At 43.1% G+C, this 25,034-nt stretch overlaps 1 protein-coding gene across 2 annotated transcripts in view; it reads left to right on the forward strand.

The window, feature by feature from the left end:
* DPP10 (dipeptidyl peptidase like 10) overlaps positions 1–25,034 on the forward strand; it is a 1,755,202-nt gene that overhangs the window by 1,070,514 nt on the left and 659,654 nt on the right. The gene's annotated exons all lie outside the window — the stretch shown is intronic.

A 25,034-nucleotide genomic window follows, 5' to 3' on the forward strand; every position in this document is an offset into this window, starting at 1 on the left:
CTTTTGATGATTGTCAATCATGTAAAGTTTGCTGTAGGCCAAAAACAGTAGGATGTATCACACCTGTAGCAGTGCTTTTTATGTTTGGCTTGGCTGTGAAGCTGTTGCCATACAGCATGTGATTAACAGAAACAATCTTTCAGAAGCACTACTCAGACAGGGGCCTTGGCTCTGCCCACATTTCTTTGAGCACTGCATTTCACTGGGCAGAAGTTGCATGCTTGGGATGAAATATGTTTGTATAGCACTTTTAGCCTTATAGGAAAGCTTCCACTCAATACATCTGGGCCAAGTTTATAATTGATGATAAACCATTGATGAAGACTCTCGGACGGATCTTTTTATAATGAAATGGTATTACAAAGGTATTCGGCCTATCAATAACCCTGCGATGAGTTCAAGGTGTTTGGCAATGCGGAACTCTGCGAAGTGACCAAAAAACTCCGCCGCGCTATGCGTAGTTCCGCAAGCGGTAGAGTGCGCTTTGTAAGGACTGTTCGCTTTAATTTTCAGCGTTAGATGTTTGCCCTACACTGAAAAATCAATGCGAACAACATCATGTGCATTGCAAGAGGGTGCTGCTTCTTTTCTACGACTCAAGTACATTTCTATCTGAGCGGCAACTTTCTCAGCTCAAACATACTGTGTCTCAACGTGAGCATTCGTGATCACCCGTGACCGTCCGCATTGAGAAATACGACTGTGCACGTTGCAAAATCACGCTGGGAGGTGCTTGCGATTGCCAATTTGGAGTTGGGGAGCATGAGTGAGCAAAAATCTTGCCAGGAGGTGGATTTTCCTTGCTTGAGCTCGCCAACTTGAAGTTGGGGAGCACGAGCGAGGGAAAAAACACCACGTGTTCTGTGAAGCGCGGTGTGCAGAAAACTCTGCAAACTCCATGAACGGAGCGGAGTTCACCGCCCAGGCTTACCCATCATGTTTATTGTGAAAATCAGATATAAAAGTCAGTAGGCCTTCAAAGGTGGATTGTCATTTCACTGTGTTAAAGCCTGTTGACAGGTATTTATTTAATGGAATCTCACAGAATACCATATAAGGCAAAGGTTTTGTTGTTGACAATGCCTTGCGCAGAAGAGATGTGCTGTAATATGGTTGTTCAGCCCTCTCAGAAGGAGTTACATTTTGTTTTGCCAACTGCATTTGTACACGTATTTGAAATTGTATGACTGTATACCAGACGTTTGCCTCTTGAGAAAGCTTGTGGTCAATACGTTAGTTATGATGATAAGCCAATGAGAATTGAATTGTTATCACAATATATTAAACTATCACTCTTTTCAATTGCCTGAATTCTAGCAAGGTCAGCAGTTCACCATTTTGGGAAACTGCCAGTGTCAAAGCTAACATGTTGCAAAACGTGTTTAAATCGAATTGCACACAAATACATGGATGCCAGATAAACGACAGGAAAACATTTTTATATCAAGAAATGTGACAAACATTAGAACATTGCAAACAACATTGACATCCTTGAGATTAAAGCTTTTAGCCAGTTATTAACTAACAATATCTTTCAAACAAAAGGGTCCCCCTCCCTAAAAGAAACAGGACAGGCAGCAGAACTCTCCATAGAAAACTGTCCTTCCCCAATCATATTGGTCCGAAGGCATTGTGAATTTTATCAACAAGAAAGGGTGACAGGTTTAAAATAAGCTGAAGACTGATGCTATAGGTCTCACTGGTGGTTTAGTGGATATCTATGCACTTTTGGTAAAAAATAGAGAAAGTGAAGAATCAGGTTATCATTCTTCAAAAACCCATATTTATCAAAAGCAGTCAAATCCAATCCATACCAATCCCACAATAAATCAGGACATTGTCTCAATTGCAGGATTGTGTCCTCCAATGGAAGTCTCCTTGGAAACACTGCAATTTATTTGAACCATGTTATGGGGCCGATTAGGATCGCGGACGGACCTGCGTCCGTCCGCGACCCCCGAGGTGGAGGGAACGTCCGCAGGGGCTGCGGCGTTCCCTCCAGTGCAATTAGGATGTGACCGCCACCCTGGCGGTCACATCCTCAATATTTAACATTGCGGCGGGTGCTGCTTGAAGCAGCACCCGCCGCAAGGTTAAATATGCATGCTTCGCATTTGCATGCACAAAGCGGCAGGGGGGTACCATAGGTACCCCCCATGTGCACCCCCCACCGTCCCTTCCCCCCTGGGGTTTCGCAACGGGCCCCCAAAGAAAACACCATATGCCTTTCCACGGCGGAGAAGCCGCCGCGGAAAGGCATGTGTTCTTTCCCATCCTAATATGTCTGGCGGTGTCTGTTAGACACCCCCAGCCATAATAGAGCTTTTCTGCCGCGGTGGTAAGGCGACCGCGGTAGAAAAGCGGCGGACGGTCTTCATGACCCCCCAACCATCCTAATCTGGCGGGGGGGTCTTTAAAGGCTCCGCAGCGGTTTTTCCGCATCCTCCGGGCCGGCGGACACTCCCGCCGGCCCAGAGGATGCGGAAAAACCGCAATCCTAATCGGCCCCAGTGTTACCAGAAGTCCTCAATCTTCATTTGTCATGCAGGGATAGTAGTCATTTTCTCCAAAAATATCCAATATACACTGGGAGCCTAATTTCCTCATGATCATCTTCGTATTACAGTACTGAATACATGCATTCAAAATCCATATGGGATGGCAGCCAGTAAACATTTCCTTCTGAGCCAAATCACTTCTCTATATGAACACACAACTATGTTGTTAGAGATTTGTTTCTGTCTCAACAACAATATATTAATCTAAAACATCTGTATCAACAAATCTCTGGTATACTTCAATGGACACCTGCTTTGCCCCCAGCTACACCAATTTATTGGTGGGTAGAGCAAATGGTCTGGACAGCATAGAACGAGGAGTTGACCAAAAAGATACTAAATTGGACCAGTTACATAGACAGTCTTTTCCTACTTTGGGATGGGGACAGATTAACTGCTGAGAATTTCATAAAAGGTCTACAGGACAATGACATCAGCATGAGGTTCACATATGAAATCAGTCATGAAATGATCAATTTGGTTGATACCAACTTAGTCACCAGATTACACAGGAAAGATACAGCAGGGAACAGTGTCATTCAAACAACAAGCTACCACTCAGACAATGCAAAATGGAGCATTCCAAATGGTGATGTACTGTATGCTAGAACAAACTTTAGTACCCCTAACATATATGAGGATGGAGAGAGGAGAATGATAAATAGACCCTAACAGAGGGGTAATCCTAATGAGGTCCTGAACAAAGGAGCACAAAACACGTGAGGTTGGTCAAAAGGGAGGGTCTACCCAGGGGACTTTTTGCAGTTCACCCTTCAAGAGATTGTGGCTGTGGCTTGACCAGGGCTTGCATTCTAGTCAACCAACAGCCCAATTTCTCACAGGACCTGATTTAGAGTTTGGCAGACAGATTACTTGATCACAAACATGTTGGATAACCTGTCAACTGTAGTACAAGAGTCATAGGATATAATGCACATGTAATACAGAAGCCGGGGTACCTGTCTCGTTTATGACAGACTAACCAGTCTGTTATACTCTAAATCAGTTCCTAAAGTGCTTAAGACTTGGAAGGCCTCATACTCAAACTGTTTTTAGACTTTGGGTAAAGTGTACCTAAAATATAACTTTTGAGGGGCACTAGTACGAAAGGCATTAACACCATGCGTGCGGCGCATTTTCCCACTGTGCGCTGAAGTTTTTAAAAACCCGCGGTTCATGACGAGCTCAGCTCGTCATGAGCGTACGAGAGGTGTACCTCATGACGAGAGAGCGTCGAAGGGGTTAAGGGCCTCATGTATGTAAATAGTATATACCAATTCGTAAATACCGAATTTTACCGATTCAGTATTTACGAATCGGTAAATGCTATGTAGCTAAAAAATCGGTTAAAATTACCGAATTGTTAAGATTCGGTATTTACCGAATCGATATTTACCGATTCGGTAATTGCCATTCATTCCTATGGGCCTGGAGGCCCATAGGAATGAATGTCAATTACCGAATCGGTAAATACCGATTCAGTAAAAGGGGGAAAACAATGAAGGGTGGCAGGGTGTCACTTTGACACCCTGTTGCACCCCTCAATTGTTTATGGGTGCACAAGTTGCAGACATACATGCCCTAAGGGCATGTATGTCTGCAACATGGCACTGAAGCAATTTGCATTAAATTGCTTTTTGGTTTTTTTCGTTATTTACCACCAACTTGTAGTTGGTGGTAAATAACGAATCCTAACATGGGATAAGCACTCATTTAAGTGCTCCCTAGAGAAGGAATTCGGTAATTTACTGAATCGGTATTTAAGAAATCGGTAATTTACCAATTCCTTACATTACCAAATCGGTAAATTACTGAATCCTTAAATTTGGTCCCCTACATAAGAAAAGCCCATTACCAGTCGGTGACGGACGAAATTCGTTAATTTCGTCCGTTACCGACCGGTAATGAGCCACCTACATCTGGCCCTAAATTGGATTTTCCTAAAAAATTCTGCGGCTCAAATGTATTACACAGGCCAAGGCAATTACAATCAGGCAATCACCATTGCTGCCTCAATTCAGGAAGGACCTCAAGATCTGGCTCTTAGACTGAACCATATATCCATCCCCCCAACTCAGCACATTGAGGCCCTCATGGGTAAATAGTTGCACTTTATAAAAAAACCTGATTGATTGATTGATTTAATGAGAAGGAAATAGCAATGCCTGAGGCTGTAGTAGGTCAGCAATAACATTTAGGGGTCATCTACTGGCTGGATCATAAAACCTGGATCAAAACAAAACAACACCTGTGCCATTTGGCCAATGCCGCTGGAATTACCTTAAAATGAACCAGTTGCATGTGTGCAGACTACAGAAGAGTTATGCTGATGACCTGTGACTACAGAATATTCAAATCCTTGCCAGGAAACTTGTGGACAGCCATGTGCAACTGGGGTTCAAGTGATTCAACTGTCTATCTGATTAAAAGTGTGAGACCCAGAATCAAAATTAGGCAGCATCTAGGGAGACCCCTGCATTAAATTCAAGGCCCCGTACAGAGGACAGGGTGACTGGTACCACTGAACTCTTTCCCCCATCCCCAAAACTGGAGCAGAGAGAATGCTCTTCTCTACAGGACACTTACATCTACGTATCAGGTCATCAGATAAACAGAGTTGTTGTTCACCTCCTGAAGCCTGCACAGTCTGTAGGAAGTCTGATGTAGATGCCCAGGATGGCACAGACATCTGACCAGGGCCAACACGTCAGCAGCACCCAAAACCTTTTTAAAAAAATAAAAGAAAATCTTTACCAGTACACAGTCACATCAAAAAGCAGTGAAAGAAAAAGCGCAGCCCAAAAGGCCAAATGGCTGATTTTAAAGTTGCATATTTCTTCTTATAGTTCCCAACAGGGGCAGGAGAACCTCCAAATATAGTTGATGGTCTTTGGAGAGGGCTGCTAGGAGAAGAGCTGTCTGCCCACAGTTACTCCTACATACAGTGAGAAGTGGCATCCTAAGTCTCCTAGCATATTGGAATAGTGACCTTAGGCCTGGTTCGAGTATTCCTTGTGCTGATCTAATGATGTGCTTTGGAAGTGTGGGTAGCCCTTCACTACCTGTGTGGTCGGAGGTTGATAGGCACAAGGTTTAGTGATAGAAATGTTGCTTTCAATGAAACATGCATCCTAACTGCAAGTATTTTTAACTAGGCCTGGGCAGAAGTGACAAAAAAACTCTGTCAAGCTACTCAAAGTTCCACGAGTTGCATAGTGCATTCATTACCTTGCGCCGTTCACATAGATTTTTAGTGCCAGGAGTTTGTCCCATACTGTCAAATCTGTGCGAACTACATCACGTGGAGCGCAAGAGGGCACTGCTTCTTTCTGCTGCTTGAGTAGAAGTTTTACTCGAGTGCCAGCTTCCTCAACGCGAACGGTTGCTCAGCGCAAGCAGTAGCGAGCATCCGCGACTGCCCGCATTGAGAACTCTTGCTGGGAAGCGGTCCAGCGTTCGATTTTCCTCGCTCGCCAACTTACCATTAGCGAGAGCGCACAATCAAAAAACACCAACGCCTAGGCCTAATTTTAACCTCTTACAATAGCCCAATGTAAAAATAAAAGAGTTGAAAGTACCTCAACCTTAAGGTTCTTTAATATAGATCACAAAATTACCTCCATGAAGAGCTCTTTCATTGAGTCTGTTGAGCATTCCACACCCCACCCGACATGGAGAATGACCAGATGATCAAGAATGCCACCCTGGTAGGGGACGGTCAGTGCTTCCTAAAGAGGATACTGCTTTAACCTGGGAGTTGGTAACTTAAAAGAAATCTCTCTTTCAGTGCCATTCACTAAAGTTCATGATATGAATTGTTTGGACAGGTTTCAGGTTCAGCCTTTGATTGAGCCAATGGATTTCCCATTTGCCTTCATTAATATGAACAAAATTAAATGTTTGTAAATTCGGGTATTTTACAAATATTAATCGAAGTAAGCACCATTAATTTAAAAAACAGCAGTTTATTTTCTTCATTACCAACCACAATCTTTGTTTGGGTTGAACAAATCACTAACTCTAGAGATCTGTCATGTAAAATGATCATTCTTCACGAAAGCCTCAGGCAGCCTATTTGTTTTAGATAGAAAATTCTGCAGGGTACTGTATATGTCTTTGAAATGTTATTGTGTTATGTTCCCAGTCAATTTATTTTCTAAGACCACATATTGACAACGTGATAAAAACCTTACCTCTGAATTTATCATTTAAACAAACTTATTCGCCGATTTTGCAGCGCAGCGCTTGTAATTCATATTAAAGCATAACTAAAGTATATTAATTTCCCTGATATGTCAAACTGGTATAATAGAATGTCGAGTTTTTTTAACGGATTGTGACAGATTCCTAATTTCATTTCAGACACCAGGTGTGTGCCAAATACATTTCTTGTTTGCTGCAGAGCAAATGGAAGTCAGTTTTACTTCGGAAATGACACAAACCATAAAATTGAGCTATATGATATATCACAGAACCACTTCAAATTTGCCAAAAAAAAGACAAAAAAAAGACAAATCTATATGCAATAGTTTTACTCTCTGTGTAACATGAATGAGGCAGGCAAATATTGCTCCGGAATGGAAAATATACATAGTAAAAACCACATGCAACACACGTTATTTATTAATCGTTTTACGTGAGTGACAGAGGCTTTAAAAAAATAAGTCCTAATTTTCGGAGGACCCATTATTTTCAAACAAATTAAACGGATCTCGGCTGTGTGTTTTTTACAGTCTGTGTAATAAAAACGTGTTAAACTGATACTGCCTCAAACAAAGATGTATTTTGTAGATTAGAAAGAAATGGATACATTTGTATCCACGTTATAATATCTAAAAATCATAGCTTCATATGTTGCCCTAGTGATGATACCATATGCTAATTTCCATATAATACAAGGTGTAAACATTTTGCGAAATGATTTGTAATGTTTTTTTTTTGTTACCAGTGCATATTTTCTATTATATTGAGGAAAACCAAAACGTGATGAGTGGAATGCTTGAATTATTGACATTAGGGGCAGACCAGTCATGCAATGCCGCTTGATAACTCAGTGCCCTGCGTTGCATAACAGTGAGAGGGCCGTTTAGCTCCATAGCTACTAAGAGATCGCACATTTCTGCTCTCTCCCTGCGCTGCCGCACTGAGTGCAGCCTAGCTCCAGTGCAGACATCCTTGCACCATGGCCTGCGTTCCATTCAGGATTGTTTTTGTGGTGAAAGGGATACCTTCCTGCAACAATCCTCTGAGGCTTTATCCTATTTTTAAGGGCCCAATTACGATTGTAGAGGTACAGCGCCGGGTCTGCGCTGCTGCCGCACTGCCAAAGTCGTGGTCGGGCGGCCCACCAGATTAGTAGTTTCATCCTGCCTGGTGGGGAGTTTTGGGCATTCCCATGGCGGTGCCTCAAATATCAGGCACTGCAATGGGAACACCAAAACAGTTCCTGCACTTCATAGACTGAAATGTCCATGCTATGCAGGAACTGGTGTACATGCACACAGGTGGGCACATGTTGTGCCCCCCTGTGTGCATTCACAGGGTGCAGAGTTACCAGGGGGCACTTTGCTCCCTCTCCTTCAGGGTTTTCATGGAGGAGGAACCACCATGAAAACCATAGCAGTGAGGAAACGCCTAATATGCGTGGTGTGACTGCAGCAGTTCTGCCAAGCATATGGATGGCTCTACACTGCCAGGGAACGGTGGTCCCTAGCAGCTTTGGTATGTACCACCAGACTGGGAATCGTGGCCTAAGTGTGGTGCAAAATGCTGCCAACATAGAAAGAGGAAAAACGATGTGGAATAAACATATTCCTCTTTATCTAGGAAGGAGTAGCATTTTGACGTATTTCCAGGTTTACTAGTCTTAGTCATTTTGGGAAGCTGCCAGAATCCATGGGTGGATGCATGGAAGCACTCACTCTGCAACCATGGAACACCATCCCAGGGAAGTGTAACGCAAGGCAGCAACTTGCGCTGACTTGCATTACTCCAGATTTTCCAAACCATTTCCAAGGTGGCTTTGAGTGGCTTCGTAAATCTCACTGAAGCCCTTGCACCGTCTTGTATGAAGGATTGGCAAAGCAGGGATTTGTAAATCTGAGACTGTCTCGTTGTTGCAGCAAGACAATTTTGCTCATGGCTGGTTCCAGGTATGTATCACTGACAAAGTGTACAAAGGCAGCAACCGGTCAGAGGTTTCATGTATTCCCATTCACAGGAGAAGTGGTCTGCAGTGTTGGCTGGACTGTTCTTATTGGAGCTGATTCAAGATTAATTACCACATGGCTGGTTCCTGTCTGAGGTGGCATGGTTATCAAAAAAACAATGGACTGGGATGCAGACCTGTGTAATTGCCTGTGCCTGTGATTAATTCAAGTGTTTTACCCATCACTCTTTTCTCTATCTCAAATTTCTCTGATATATGGTCCCAGATCCTAAACTCAGACGTATCCTCTAAAAATACTCATAAATGTTTATTTTGGTTTCTTCTCACCATTCAAACATGCTCTTAAGAAGTCAAAATCCAGCAAAATAACTGAAAATCAATATAAAAATGTGATAATCACAACCCTATAGAGACACAACATTTGATCCCTTCAAAAGACTATGTGACATCCTTGGAAATTTAGTGACTGCTGTAACTATAGAATTAATTGAACCATTTTGTTCTGTCCCATGTCCTTAGAAGTTCTTTGCACCTTCAAAATCATTGATAGATGCAGTATTCTATTGATGAATAAAACAAACACATTTTTAGAATTCAGTTAAGCTGTTCATTTCAACATGCTAATTTTTAAACAAGTGACTGTTCAACTGTTTTGAACACATAGATCCTCATTATGAATATTCCACATAGTTACAATTGGTGCGGCAGGTAGATTTAGGTGTGGTGTGCACAAAAATATGCATGTTACTCAACATTATCGGTGAGAATCTCATAGGGGCCTATTCAAAACAGTACATGTATATGTGAGAAAATCTACACATATAAGTTTACCGATACTCTATGGAGTGAATTAACTAGTTTTGGATATTCATCATTTCCAATTGTGAATTTACTCCAAAGTGTAGAGTCTTACATGTCTTCATCCCCCTGAAACCAGGGGATGGAACCAAATTTACTAGTGTAGAGGTAATACTTCTAGCTTTTCCCATATAAGCAGAGATCTTTGCTCCCTTAGCAGAGATCTCCGCCATTGTGCTGGACATCTATGCCACTGCAGTGGAGATCTTCTCCGCAAGGAAAGAATAAGCAAAAGGATTAACATTTATACATTTTAATTAGATTTCTTAATATAAAATATAAATGTAAAATACATTAAAATAATTATTTTCACCATGGTACTAATGATACAAATAACACGTTACCTATTTAAAATAAATGTTTATTTATATGTAGCATTTATTTTATATATATATATATTCATTTTTAAAGAAAAGAAAATAAAACTCCCTAGATAGCAAATTAACTTTTTATATATTTTAAGTATGTTTAATTAAAATGTGTGCTTTGTTAATTCCAGTTTAAATTTTAATAAAAGTTCAAAAAATGTTTAGTATGTTAACAATTGATTTTAAATTAATAATTAATTATTATTACTGTTGTGCCTAGAAATGTAAACATTAGGTTACTACCTCCATTATTTTCTTTGGGAATGTGTTGCAGCACCTCTGAATGGCTTCCTGTGGTGCTAGACTTGCCCCAAGATTGGGATGGAGTATATTAACCACTGTTTTGTCATCTTTAAGGACCGTATTAACTTCAAAAGTGTAGTTTGTGAATAATACCGGTTTTATTATTTTGTGGGTGGGTGTTTGTATTAGCATACTCCTTCCTAAACTTCTTCCTTATCCATACCTAAATCTCTCCTTTTCCCACAATAAACCATTCCCATTTAGTAGATTAAATTCTCCATTTATCATGTTCCCACCACTCCCCTGTCCTTTCCACATTTACTACTAATGGCCTAATTACAATGTCGATCGGTAAGCCTCCGTCCGCTCGTCGGAAGCTTACTGACGGACATGGTAGGTTTACATTCCGACTGCTCAATTATAATTTAGCTGGTCAGAATGTAAACTGGCCAGGTACTTACTGGGTTCTAAAGGGCTCAAGTAACTCGTCGGCCATTCGAAATCTGCTAATAATCTCTTGGGGATGGCGTTTCCGCTGTCGGGATTATGATATTGGTTTCCAACAGCCTTCCCATTTCGGCCTTTCCGACATGGAAAAGTTGTCGGAGAGCAACTTTGGGTGCCCCTAGCAGGGCCCCCTTCTTCCGTTGCCCCCCGGTTGAGGTGCCCCCTTCTCATCTATGCACCGTGTGGCAGGCACCTTAAGGTGCCTGCCACACTGTACAGGGATTTTCAAAAACCTCCATTTTACAATGGGAGCTTGTGCTGCGGCTGGTTTCAGACCACCGCACAAGCTCCCATTGTAAAATGGAAGTTTGCAAAGCACCATGTACGGTCGCATCTAAATTGTGGTGTCGGTACTGCTGACCTGAGGTCGGTCTTTTCCATATCCGCAGGGATGTCGTTTGGAAGCAACTCCGACCAACATCCAAATCAGGCCATAAATAATAAACTTATTTGTACAAAGATTTCTCCATAGATTATATAGGAGAGGTGGAAGTGGAAATTTCCCCCCTGTAGTTTTGTGAACTGCATTTTCTGGTAAGTAAGTAGTGCTTTTGCAGTGCTACTTTGCCTACTACAAATTACAGTGTGTGACTCTGGCCCGTAACTGGATGATATTTACTGCACTCTATAAATTAAAACCCAGTGGTGTCAGATTTAATTGGGTGAGATAACTATCTGCCCAAACACTGGACCACTTATAGTGAGGGTCACAATATTCAATGCATCCAGAAAGTCAAGGATTTCCTACTCAAGGAGTTGGAAAGAGAGTGATGTTGATTGTCCATCCTCCTCTGATAGAAATAACACATTTGGATATCTTTCACTATCCCATGTATTTACCATCTAGAAAGGCATGTCTGTGGGATTTTAGGTGAACAGGTTAAAAAACAGTCAGTATATCACAGAAAAAATATCCCACTGCAGTCTTAGAAAAATATAGAATATTCAAATAAATAAAACAAGATCAAAATGACAAAAATCCAATCAGGGAAAACTGGAGATATAGAACTTTAAACTTTTAGGCTAAAATAGCGCTAACAAGTGATATCTGGTTGTGACGGACTGGGATACAGTCACAAGTTCAGGACAATCCCAATGAGCCTGGAACAGCTAGAGGGACCCAGTTAAGCCCACTGAATGAAGTACCTTAAACCCTGGTTTCAGGGTGTTGCTTGTATACAAGGCGAAGAAGCTTTGCGTAGCCGAAGTAATGTGTCAGTTCTGAGATGCAGCAAAGCTGCGGTGCAAGGTCCTGTTGTATCAATGTCAAGATTCCTGTTTATGGGGCTTGCGATGGAAAGGCCAGGCATCAAGGATGCAGCCCACAGATGATACGATGCATCTGTTCCGACGAACTGTGCCATCAACGTTGAGCTGCCTTAGTTGAGAGAAGCATTGACCTGGGTCAATCAGCGATGTGTCGGTTCTGAAGATACAAGAGTGATGCCGACCTACTGCACTGGGCCCAAACCATGCTGTGATGCAACAGTTTTGCTCAAGGATGTGCTCGCAGCTGAGGAGGTACTTCGTTTTCGCTTGAGGATGCACCGCCCAGCAGAGAAGATGCATTGGTACGCTGTAAGCACCTTAGGAACACTTCCAAGGGTCCAGGACTGGGGTGGCACTGCATGGATGAGAAGACTCACAGATGGCAGAGTCAAGGTGCTGATTCAAGGTTGTTGGCAGCCTGTTATGTTCTTGAGGCTTCAGATCATGAGGCCGACTCAACTGGCCCTTGAAGTTACTCTGGGTTCTGGGTTCAAGTGATGCAGGTCCAGTCCTTCTTACCCATGAAAGGAGGGGAGCAGGTCAGCATAGCAGGTCAGCAGGTCTTCCAAGTCAGCAGCCCAGCAGAGTGGCAGTCCTTCAGCAGCACAGCAATCCTTCTTCCTGGCCGAGTATGCACAAGTCCCGAAGTTTACTAAAGTGGTGGTGTCTGAGGTCCTGTACTTATACCCTATGGTGCCTTTGAAGTAGGGGAGACTTCAAAAACAGGCCTTTGAAGTGCACAGTGTTCTTGCTTTTCCTATCTCAGCTTCAGACTTAATACTGGGGGGGCAGCCCTTTCAGGGTCCAGCTCTCCCCATCCTGCTAGGATGGCCCATCAAGTCACACCTAAGCACCCATTGTGTGTGACTGTCTTGGGGGAATACACAAGCCCAATTTTCACCCACCCCTGACATGTAATCAGAGATAGGCTGCAGGCACCAAATGGCTAAAGTATGAAAAGGCCAACTTTCTAAAAGTAGAAAACCATGATTAGAGGATGCACTCCTTCCCTTATTCGATCATGAAACCTTAATTGTCATCACAGCGTGCATCCAGATTGTTGTGATCCATCTCACTTCACAGCTAATACTTAAGTATACCTTAGGCCACTCATTTTGTGTCCCATTCGACGCACTGCGTAGTGGGGGGAAATTCCCCTCTTTTTATCACCTTAGAAATTAGTTCATCCATTTTCAAACTCAGAATCCAATGATAATACCGATTTTTTCTTTCTTCCAATCTTGTAAAGTCACTCCGGAGACAGCGCCATTTCAACTTTTGTCTTTATTTTTAACCATTTCCAATGACTACGGCATGCCCATCCAGACTTTTCACAGCAACACATGTATACAAAAGTGAAACGTAAAGCAGAGTCAACTCATCATTGTATACCCAATGCATTTCGAACTATCAGTGGTTCTTCCTCAGGGGTTTTTACAATAAATGAAAAGACTCTCAACAAACTGTTCACTGCTAGCCTTGATAAATACAGCAAAATACGTATGAGCAAACCCTCTTTCTCACTAATACCCCAATTACTTCTACCCCATCAGTCTAAACGCCCAACTACTCCCTCCCATGTGGTAAATACGAACCCCACCTCCTTGTATTCAACCCTCCACCCGTGACACAACCCCCTTCATCTTCCCTCATAATATTTGCCAAACAATTTGAAAACAACTCTACTTGCTGAATGCAACCCAGTCTTTCCTCACTCACTTCTCCCCATAAATCTCTCACCTTTTTTCAATCCTAGAGCCACTTCCCTATTTTACATGCTTACAAAAACAGCAAGATTATGTGCCTTATCAGAGTCTTAACCAGCAACCAACCTCCTAATTCTCCTCTCCCCATGTGCTTGATAATCGACCGTTCTTGTTGCCTTTTCATCCGTTATTTTAAGGCAGAGTCTCACCTACGTGTTGCCAATCAAGCTCAATGCTGCTAATCCATCACAGTTATGCTAGCAAAGTAGTACTGTCATTTCAATTTGTAAAATCCATAGACTAGACACTTTCTACTGCGTTGACTCTCGAGCACCCTAGAGAACCCACGGTCATTGGGAGGTTCTCCATTGTTAAGGCTAGGCAATGGTACAAGTGCCTTAAGTGTGATTGAGATTCCTAAATCCCCTGATATTTTGGAGAAAACCAGATTCAATCCTATCCTGGAATGTTGCAGGATTCAAATCTAAAGTATCAATCCCGGAATGGGCTACTTTTATTAGTTTGCATAGTACGTGCCTATTTCAGGAGACATGGCTTCTTGATCCGCAATTCCTATCAGGGTATTTAAATTTTAATATACCAGCAGAGAAGGGGAAATTAGGGAGGCCTTCGGGGGGACTGACCGTTTGGATTAAACAGGATTTAGAATTTAGCGTGAAGTGAATTCCATCTAATCATAGGAACATCCAGATTGTCAGTCTCAAGCAAAGGCAGTCTAAACCTGTGGATATCTATAATGTATATGCTAGGAGCACAGGGGGCAAGAAATCTGAGACTGTAGCTGCCCTAGAAGAACTTATAGAAAGATATTCCACGCAATCACACATAATCATTGCTGGTGATCTTAATGTGACATTTGAGCCTTTGCCAAACTGTGATTGGAACCTGTCTGAGGAAGAAGATACACAATGGGGCATCCCAAAATTAGAACTAGCGCCAATAAAAAGATGGACCGAGGTGGTAACCCAGATCAATTCAATCTGTCTAAACAAACGCCTTAGGGCAGCTAATGGCAGGACGGCACAGGACAGGATGGGAGCAAGCACCTACAGGAGTGGTTTGTGCCATAGCAGAATAGATTACATCCTAGTGGGTCTTGGATTGTGGAACCATCTAGAGGATATGTCGGTTGTTGATCGCCTGGAGAGCGATCATAACCCCCTATGTATGTCCTTATCCTACTAGATGTTGACCAAATCTGTAAGTGGGTATAATAAATCGCCCCCCCCCCTAATATAGTTCCCACAAAACATATGCAGCACCTGAAGTGGGTGCAAATGGCAGGGAACCAGGCCAGGAGAAAGTAGATCTTATTTCAAGCAAGCTAGCACAAGCAACCCATGAGATGGGGATTACTTTTAGTAGCGGGATAGATTTACAGTCTTTTACTAGGACACATGAAGCGTTTTTCCAGCAACTAAAAAGCCTCTTCGTTAGAACGCAGAAGACAAGCATGGCACAGTCTAAGAATTCGCCACGCTGGTATAATAAAGAGTGTAAGAAAGCACGTTTTGCCTTGGGGCAGGCTTTAAAAGCAGGGTCTAGTAGTGCTGTTCGCTGTGCAAGGATTGTTTATAAAAATGAAATGTACAAATCAAAACGTGCCTGGGACGAACAGAGGTGGCAAGAGCTCAAGGAAGCTAGTACCCTTAAAAACGCCAAGTTGTTCTGGGGTATAATAAAGTGGGAATGTGGCGGACAACCAGAAAAACTTCAAAATTGGGTTGCCCAGGATGATTGGGTGGCTTACTTTAAACCCGAATATGCACAAAGCCAGGCACTAAGCATAAGGGATCCACCCTCTCACACTCCCTTTTTAGAAGAGGCATTTAGTATCGGGGACGTTAATCTTGCCCTGGAATATGTGGTTACTGGTAGGGCGCCGGGTATAGACTTTGTCCCAGCAGATTTTTTGCACAACAAAAATTCTTGGGGTAGGTATATACTGCTATTAGCAAATGCAGTGGCTAAAGGAGCCCCTATCCTAGATTCATGGAACGGCGCAGAAATAATACCAGTTTGCAAGAAGGGGGATGAGTCACTTCCTGGTAATTACCGCCCAATTAGTCTGATAGACTCAATGCAAAAGTTTTTAGGCAGAATGATTTTAAACAAAGTTCAGGATTGGGTGCGAGAGCAGAACATTTTATCACATCTTCAGGCGGCATTCAGAGCTAGTACTAGTACCATTGATCAAGTGCTACATTTTGCAATGCTGCACTGGAAGGTAGTGCAAATAGACAAGGGTAGTTTCTACGCTGCTTTTATCGATCTAAGGGCAGCCTTTGACCTTGTTCCACGCTCTACATTGTGGTTGGTCTTGCAAGATTTGGGTATGCCTGGTGCCCAAGGGAAAACTTTTTATGAATAACTTACCGCTCGAGCAAGTGAGGGCATTTAGTTACCTGGGTGTAAATATTCAACACGATTTGCACTGGAACCAGCAGACAGAACTGGCAACGCTCAAACATCGCCAATTGGCTGGAGCTCTGTGTTCTGAGCATGCTAAATCACTTACTAAGCCAATCACCCCAGTCCTCCGAGTCTATGACGTGAAGGTGGTTAGTTCAGCCCTCTATGGTGTTGAGATCGGGGGATTTGAGAACCTAGCAAAAATGTCTGTATTCGAGAACAAGTTCCTGCGCAACCTTATTAATCTACCCCAGAGTACTCCCATGTGTACCCTTTTTTATGATCTAGTTGCTAATTTGCGTCCGGTATTATACTGGAGGCGCCTGTGGACAACCCCAGAACTAAGAGTATATGGCACAGGCCTTATGGATATAATGAAGTGTGACACTTTTCATAAAATCAAATGGTTATTTGGCATAAGGACCCTCATAGGAGGATTAGGAATGCAAGCACTCTGGGAGGATCCTCTTAATGCTAGTTTTCCATCTAAAAGGGTTCTTAAGGACAAATACTGGGAGCTGATTACATCAAAGACTTTTAGGACAAGTGCCCCACTTTCACTCACAGGGATTTTTTTAGTATTTAAAGATGTAATTGGCCTTGAAGCATATTGGGACGACATAACTAAGCCTCTTGATAGAAAGCTCTATTTTCAGCTTAGAATTGGAAGCTTGCCTGTTAGAGCATTTACATCGAGGTGGTCCCAAGGTGGAACGACCACTTGTCCCTGTTGCCCTGTAACCTTGGAGTCAGTTACACACATATTATTTGGATGTCCAGCATACTCTGCCCGCGCAGGGTATGGCTGCGAGCCATGTGCAAGCTTCTAGGTACTAGGAGTGGTATGTTAGCAGTTGGATTTATTCGTACAAGTATGATTCCCTCGGTCTACATATCAGTGGCAAAGTTTCTTGGATGGTCTTGGCCTCTAAGGAGTAAAATGATTAGTGGTAGATTGGGCCAGACATGGTTTTTCTTTTATTCTGTTTTTGTATTTATCATGAAATTACTGCATCTGCATTTTTATATTATGAAGTTTTTATTGAGTAATGTTTTAGAGTTATTTTAAAATATAGGGAATGAATTTTAATGATCAATGTTTGTACTGTGCTTTTATGACAATTGTCGAATAAAGCTTGCTTGAAGTGTAATGACTCTCGAGTATCACACTATTTAAAAAAAGAGCAACATTTTAAGCACATTTCCATAGAAAGTAGCCATGTTTTTGCTTTGTGCTGCTTAGGTTTCAGCATGTTTGTCATGTTGATTTTATAATAACAAAGACTGCAACAGTGCAATGATAAATGAGCATTTGTTCAATTCATTAATGGCATTGACCCACACAAATTCTGGAAAAATGTTAAGTGGACATCTTAATACAGACATAAGCAAAAAAGGCTCTTGAGGTTCACACGACCGTGATCTACTCTGGAGGTGGCATAATATTTTAGTGTCTTGAGCGAGAAGGAATGAAAGGACCCCAACAACAGCCCACTGAAGGTGCAGTTACAGATCATCTGTACACAACTAATAATTGAGTGCAATATGTAGATGCATCTGTTCATGAACTCTCTCCTCATTTTGTAAAATATATTGCTCCTTATCTTTGGATATTTTCTGGTACATTACAATCTCTCCTTTGACATAGCTTATGCCACATTTACACACATCTGCTGAAGTATGTGGCTACTGTAAATAATTATTAAGATATACCATTAGCCTTGAAACATCATCCTCTATATCTGATGTGACAGTGAGTGTTCACATTCTATTTCTGTCAGCAGTCAAGATGTTTTAGTTGGGTAGATGTTTCTACTAAATATCCTATGTACTGGTTAAGGTGGTGAATGAGATTAAAAAGTAATGAATTTAGAAGAGGCATTTTAAACTGGCTAGAATGAGGGCCACCAGCCTCCTCAAATTATATTTTACACTGCCAAGGTAGCTTGTAGCTAGTGGGCTAGTTCCACATGCAATTGCAATGTATCTCCTGCTGTCACCATTGATACTGTGTTACCAATGCAACAAATCAACATAAGGGCCATGTTAGAGTGGATGGCATGTGGAAGACACAGCAGTGGAACGCAAAGGACATTTGTGCAAAAGACACATGCAGTGGTCCACTAGAAGAGTAGGGTTGAAAACACAAAATGGATGTGTTGTCTGTGCTGACATTGTTGCTATACATAGCAAGGGAATGGAATAGTTGAGCGCAAGAGCAGGTCCTGAGAATCCAACAAGATATATACCAATTAGAGCAGGCATTGGTGCATATGGTGAGCAAACTCAAAGGGCAATGAAAAGAAGGAATATCCCTAGCAGTGATGATTTATTGGCCTGTCTGATAGAGATGGGAACAACCTTTAAACAACCATGCAAAATATGGAAAAGAGCCTTGAACAAGTTAAAGCTCATCTGTGGGACATGAAGGAATCTTACCAATTGCCCATCACCACCATTTGTAATCTGGCATTACAGCTAAAACTGAAAAAATGCAAGGACCTCAGAAACAGGCCCAAAACCGACACCATAAAAATCACGAACATGAAAAAAGGCATAGCATGAAGTGAGACAATATGACTAAATGTGTGATTTTACTTTACAGGAATGCTCTAAAAGAGGAATCAGAGTTTCCAGTAGAGACTGAGAGTGGGCAGGCTGCACAATACCAATAAAGATCATCCCAAGGAGCACTGTAGTGTTGCTTTCAAGCTACCCACTGTAATAAAGCATTTTGGCAGAGGGAAACTGTCAGAAAAAGATATTCTACAGTGCCATCTCTCTATTCCAAGACCTCTAAGTGGTGACATTGCAAAGTAGACGGGAGTCCTACGACCGGTTTCTGGCATTTCAGGCGTCTTCAGCCTATGTGTTGGTCCGGCATGATTAAAAGTTCTTGTTAAGGGCAATATTAGGTTTTTACCTCAGAGATTCAAGCTAATTTGATGACTGCCAAGAATTGCGGATAAGTCATGGGCCTACTGTTGAAAATATTGGCTCTTGGGTGCTGTGTGTCTGCTTCTTTTTTATTCTCTTCCCTATAATCTTTTTTTTGTTTCGCTTTATAATGGTTTGGTATTGTCCTTTTATGGAGGATAGAGGGACAGTGGCAGCGTTCCTCGACTCTGCTTGTGATACGGCTTAGTGTGTAATTACATTTTTTAAATCTTGAATTCTTTTATGTGGGGCACTGTTTATTTTTTAACATAACGTGTGAGGGGCTTAGCTGTATTTGCTAAATCCTACCTGCGCTCGATCCCTGGTCTTCCCGCCTTGGTCCGACGTGGTGATTCACCGTTGCACGGAGGGCGGGGTAGACAGAGCCAGGCACTTCCGGCTGGGGCAGCTCTCTAGTTGTTGGGCAAGCTCGTAGTTAAATTGAGCATTTCCTCGCGGCCGCGCTGTGGATAGAGGGACAGTGGCATTGTTCCTCGAGTCCGCTTGCGGTACGGCTCAGTGAGCTTGAATTCTTTTATGTGGGGCACTGTTTATTTTTTAACATAACGTGTGTGGGGCTTGGCTGTATTTGCTAAATCCTACCTGCGCTCGATTCCTGGTCTTCCCGCCTTGGTCCGATGCGTGATTCACCATTGCGCAGAGGGCGGGGTAGACAGAGCCAAGCACTTCCAGCTGGGACAGTGCTCTAGTTGTTGGGCGAGCTCGTAGTTAAATTCAGCATGCCCTCACGGCCGCGCACCGGATGTGCACAGCGGGTGTGCCGCTGGCGTGCCAAAGGCAAGCCCGTCTGCGCCCGTTCACGGCCGACCAGGGCTAGGGTCAGAACCCCTGCTGGATTTGACTGGGACATCCACTATAGCGCCCAGATGCTATGCACACTCTGCCCAACTATGGAGGCCAAGTGTAAGCATAGCATAAATATCGAGAGCAACAGCTGGCAATGTAACTATTGCTCGAGTAAAGTGGAGGCATTCTGTGGAGGGCAGGAAGGGAGTCCCCCTACTTAGACTATCTCTAATCAATTGTAGGTCTATGAGAAAGCATGGAATTGAGGTATATGACCAACTGATGGAGGCACAGGTAGATGTCCTATTTGCAACTGAGACATGGTTAGATACGGAATCCGCACCTGATATTTTGGAGGCACTTCCCAGGGGTATGGGATTATGAGACTGGACAGATTGTCTGGTAGAGTAGGGGGCATTGCTATTATCTATAAACATAAAATGCAGTGCTCCCTCGAGCAAGCTGATATTGTCGATAGCGAAGCAGGACTTTTTACGCTCAGAACTGTCTCTAACTATGTTATCAAAGGCCTGCTGGTCTACAGACCTCCGGGACCCCATTCAAGGTTCTCTCGTGGCTTAATCGATTACCTTATGCAACTTGCACTAAGGTATGAAAAATTAGTGGTGCTGGGCGATCTAAATTTGCATCTTGATGATGCACTTAGCTCTGGGGCACAAGAGTTACGCCAGGAGTTAGCAACATTACAATTACAGCTAAAGTCTGAATGACTTACACATAAGTTGGGACATTTACTTGACCCCATCCTTACCAATTGGGATGCTCTAGTTGTGGAGCCTCCGCTTCCGGTGCTGTGGTCGGATCACTTTTTGATACCGTTTACGATACAGCTACAGGTTCCCAAAGCACAGCAGAAAGTTAAAATTGATTTTGAATGTAGGAAGTGGGTTGGATTCTCTCACGGGGGCTTTCGATCAGGCCCTTCTAAGAGATGGACCACCCTCTGGCTTGGATGCTAATCTAGCTTGTGAAGCTCTAGGACGGTGTATTACTGACGCCCTTGACTGTACTGCACCCTGGTCATTTAAGGTGTCCACAAAAAAACGTAAATCAGCTCTCTGGTTTGGCAAAGAACTTAGGATGGCCAAATCAGGCTGTAAACTCCTAGAGAGATGCTGGAGGAAAGATTTCTCTGTCCATTTGGAAGAGGAATATAAAATGTGCATTAAGTCCTACCATTCGCTTATTAGAAAGGAGAAGGCAGCCTATTACAAGGAAAGAATTCAATCAGCTGAAAATTCTGCTAAAGAACTATATAAGGTTTTTAAAGAAATTTCCTCCTTGACATCTATTGCAGCACCCGTTGTTGGATCTGAGGAATCATGCAATCGGGTTGCCGAGTATTTTGCGACGAAGGTAGAAAAAATGTATTCCTCTTTCCTGGACTCTGCTTGTGGGAGAGGAGGAATGGAGGAGGAACCTGGGGATGCCCTAACACTAGAGTGTCTTTATGAATTTGTTGTGCCCATCCCGGACACTCTTAAACCGACAGCCACTAGTAATACATCAGGTTCACCTAGGGATCTAGCCACTCCCAGGATGCTTAGAGGGAGTATGAACACACTAGAGCCTTTTATTAGATACCTCATTGAGATGTCTTTTAGCTCAGGAGTGGTACCTAATAGATGGAAGGAGACAGTGGTGCTCATTTTACAAAAGAAGCCCCATATCAGTGCTGAGCAACTTGACAACTTGCGACCCATCTCCCTGCTTACCTATTTTCTAAGGTGGCAGAGAAGATGGTGAATATACAGCTCAAAACACATATCTGTAAAAATAACCTTCTCCACCCCTCTCAGTCTGGTTTTCGTGCCCTTCACTCCACCGAATCGGCTTTGTTGTACTCCACCGAGACCATTCGGAAGCATGTGGACAACGGACAAACAGTGGCCCTAATTTTGTTAGATCTTAGTGTCGCTTTTGACTCTGTTGCCCACCATACCCTGCTGCAGGATCTTCAGAGAGACGGTGTCATCAGCGGAGCCTTGAAGTGGTTGGAATAGTTTTTGTCCGAGCCTAGCTTTCAAGTTATGCAAGGGGCTCACTATTCTAGGAACATCAAGCTGACGCAGGGAGTGCCTCAAGGCTCTATTTTGAGCCTGACCTTGTTCAATCTTTATGTTGCCCCCCTGGCACAAATCTCAGATACATTTGAGATGAATGCTCTGTCCTACGCCAATGACACCCAGCTGGTGGTCTCCTTGACTCAAGCCCGGGCTGACGCTGCCTCTAACTTTATGTCCTGCCTTCAAGAACTGGCTGAGTGGATGGCAAACAATTGTCTGAAGCTGAACGGTATTAAGACTGAGGTGTTGGTGATAGGGAAGCCTCCGTCAGTTTGGTCATCGGCCTGGTGGCCTCAGGCACTGGGCCCTACCACTACACTATGTGAACAAGCGAAGAATCTTGGGTTGTGGGTGGATAATAAGCTGTCTTTTGATTACCATTCTAGGCGGATGGCAGGCGCCTGTTTCGGTATCTTACGGGGCTATGGAAGACCCTTGACACCCTTCCCGTGGCATCTAGAAAGATCATGGTGTATGCTTTGGTGACCTCTCGCCTGGATTACTGCAATCTCCTGTATTTGGGTGCAACCAATAAGTGCATGTGGAGATTGCAGTGTATCCAGAATGCAGCTGCAAGACTTATTCTTATGTTACCGAGGAGAGCTTCAGCAAAAAAAGCACTGGCCTCCCTGCATTGGCTGCCCATCAGGGAAAGAGCGAAGTTTAAGGCCATGGTTGTGAGTCATCGGATCCTACAGAAGAAGGGGCCCTTTTATTTGCACAACCTTCTCACTCCTTATGTACCACCCAGGCTGCTTAGATCGAGTGTGAAAGGAAAGGTACATATCCCCAAGATTATGAGATCCAGGATGGGCGGCCGCTCTTTTCGATACTTGGCGGACCAGCTGTGGAACACTCTCCCTCAGAGTCTCTGGTTGGAGTGCTCGGAACCCATCTCTCGGAAAGATCTGAAGACCTATTTGTTTCCTGTGGTATAATTTTGTTCTGCTATCAGGTTATTGTGTATGGTGCGTTCTGTTAGCTGTTACCTTAGCGTGGGGACACACTGGTTCAGTGTAACCAGGCGCTTTAGAAATGTAATTATTATTATTATTATTATTATTTTTATTATTATTATTATTATTATTATTATTATGGTGGGTGGCTGTGGTAGGGGAGGGGGGCTGGTGGCATCTTGACTTACGTTGTCACTATACAGACCTAGTGTGGTCTGGCTGCCTCTATTAGATGGGAAGGAGAGTGGAGGGTGTTGGGGCAGAGTAGGAGGGTGTTTTTTGGGAATGGTGTATGGGGAAGGGTGAGGCTAGACTTTAATATGGTGGAAAAGTAGAAAGTATGCAGACAGAATGCAAAGTGTAAACAATGGTGGTGGGATAAATGCAAACATTGTTGGGGTAAAGGTATGGTTGAGTCATGGGAGTCGGGCTATATAAATAGTGGTATAAGTTGGGGTACTTCTCTGATGCCCTATTAAGGGAATATTAGTTTGGAAAATTAAAGACTTAGGCTATGTGCCAAATAGGGGGATGGCTCAGCTTCGTATTGCAACTGTTAATATCTGTGGGCTAAGCTATATGGCCAAAAGGAGAAGGAAACAAGAGGACCTAACATTTCTAAGAGCAGATATTTGTTGCGTGCAAGAAACCCATATCGCCTGGAATGATAGAGCTCTATTGGAATCTTTGGGATTGAATGTTCTCTGCTACACAACACAGGTTAATAGAACTAAGGGGGTGGCCGGATTAGCAAAAGGGAAAACTATTATCCATGGGCGGAAGGCCGAGCATAAGTATGGGAGATGGGCAATGGTGGAGTGTTAATATTGCACCGAGTCTTTTACGCTTTGCTCAATGTATATGCCCCTGTCGCTAATGACCCAGCGCTGCTCAATTTCTTAGCAATAGAGGTATCAACTTGGCCCACCCTGTTTATAGTGGATGGGGACTTTAATCTGAATGGATGTAGAGGAGGGTAGGAGAAAAGGCAGGGCATTTTACGGGACATAAACTACAGTCTTTTAGATCCTTCAAGCTTCTCTTAAAAGAAACAGGTTAGTAGGTATCTGGGTCAATTTGAGATCTCCGGATGCTGGGTACATTTACTATTCTGCCCCCATGACACCTTTGCAAGACTGGATTCTTTTTTGGTGACGCCAGCACTGGTTAGAGGGTCCCAGGTAGAGCTCTTAACAAGACTAATGTCGGACCATAATCCTCTTGTTCTGGAGCTTCCTCTTGAGGGACTGTGAAGGGAGCCCAGAAGATGGTCTTTTGCGAAGATCCTCTTGTTTGACCCAGAATATGTAAGACTCATGAAGGGGTGGATTCCAGAATTTTTTTAACTTAATAAATATGAGGGGAAACCCTTAGGGTTAGTATTGCTTAACAGAGGCACTCCCAACTCCAGATTAGAGAACTTTATCAAAGGTTGGGTGAAGCAGAGGCATAGCTGGCTGTAGCTGTTTCATCTGGACAAGAACTATCCCCCATGCTGAGTCACTTAGCCATAATTAGGTCACGCTTGAAGATTGCTGGGAAACGTGTGGCTAGAATGCAAGTGTGTTATGAACATAATTAATGGGTGGGGTGTGTGTTAACAGTTGAGTCAGGGCTAAAGCAGGCTACTGGGCACATTAAGGAAATCAAGAATGACAAGGTAGCATTGTGACACACCCGGATACTGTTAGAGAAGCTTTTCGAGCATACTTCACCGATCTATATAAAGCTCCAGTAATAGTTTGTCTCAAGGACTTAGAGCAGAATCTGGCTCCAAAAATATCTAATAAACTTATTCAGGAGGAGTAGCCACTCTTAATATTATTATTATTATTATTAAGGCGTTCTTGATATGGCGCATGGCTACCCTTAGGCATCCCAGCGCTCAGCGCCTACCTTAATCTCAAACAGGAGACTAATTGCAAGTTTATGAAGAGCCAGGTTTTTAGATTCTTCCTGAATTCGAGGAGATTGTTCGGAGAGCGGAGCTGGGTTGGGAATGTATTCCAAAGAGCAGGTGCATTAACTGAGAACAGGCGGCCACCCGCTCTTGCCCTCTTGAACTTAGGGACCCTGGCTTGATAGAGTTTGAAAAATCTCAGGTTTCAGGTTGGTAGATAAAAGGACATTACATTT

This window comes from Lissotriton helveticus, chromosome 3_1 (genome assembly GCF_964261635.1).
Source record: "Lissotriton helveticus chromosome 3_1, aLisHel1.1, whole genome shotgun sequence".
Classification (NCBI taxonomy): domain Eukaryota; kingdom Metazoa; phylum Chordata; class Amphibia; order Caudata; family Salamandridae; genus Lissotriton; species Lissotriton helveticus.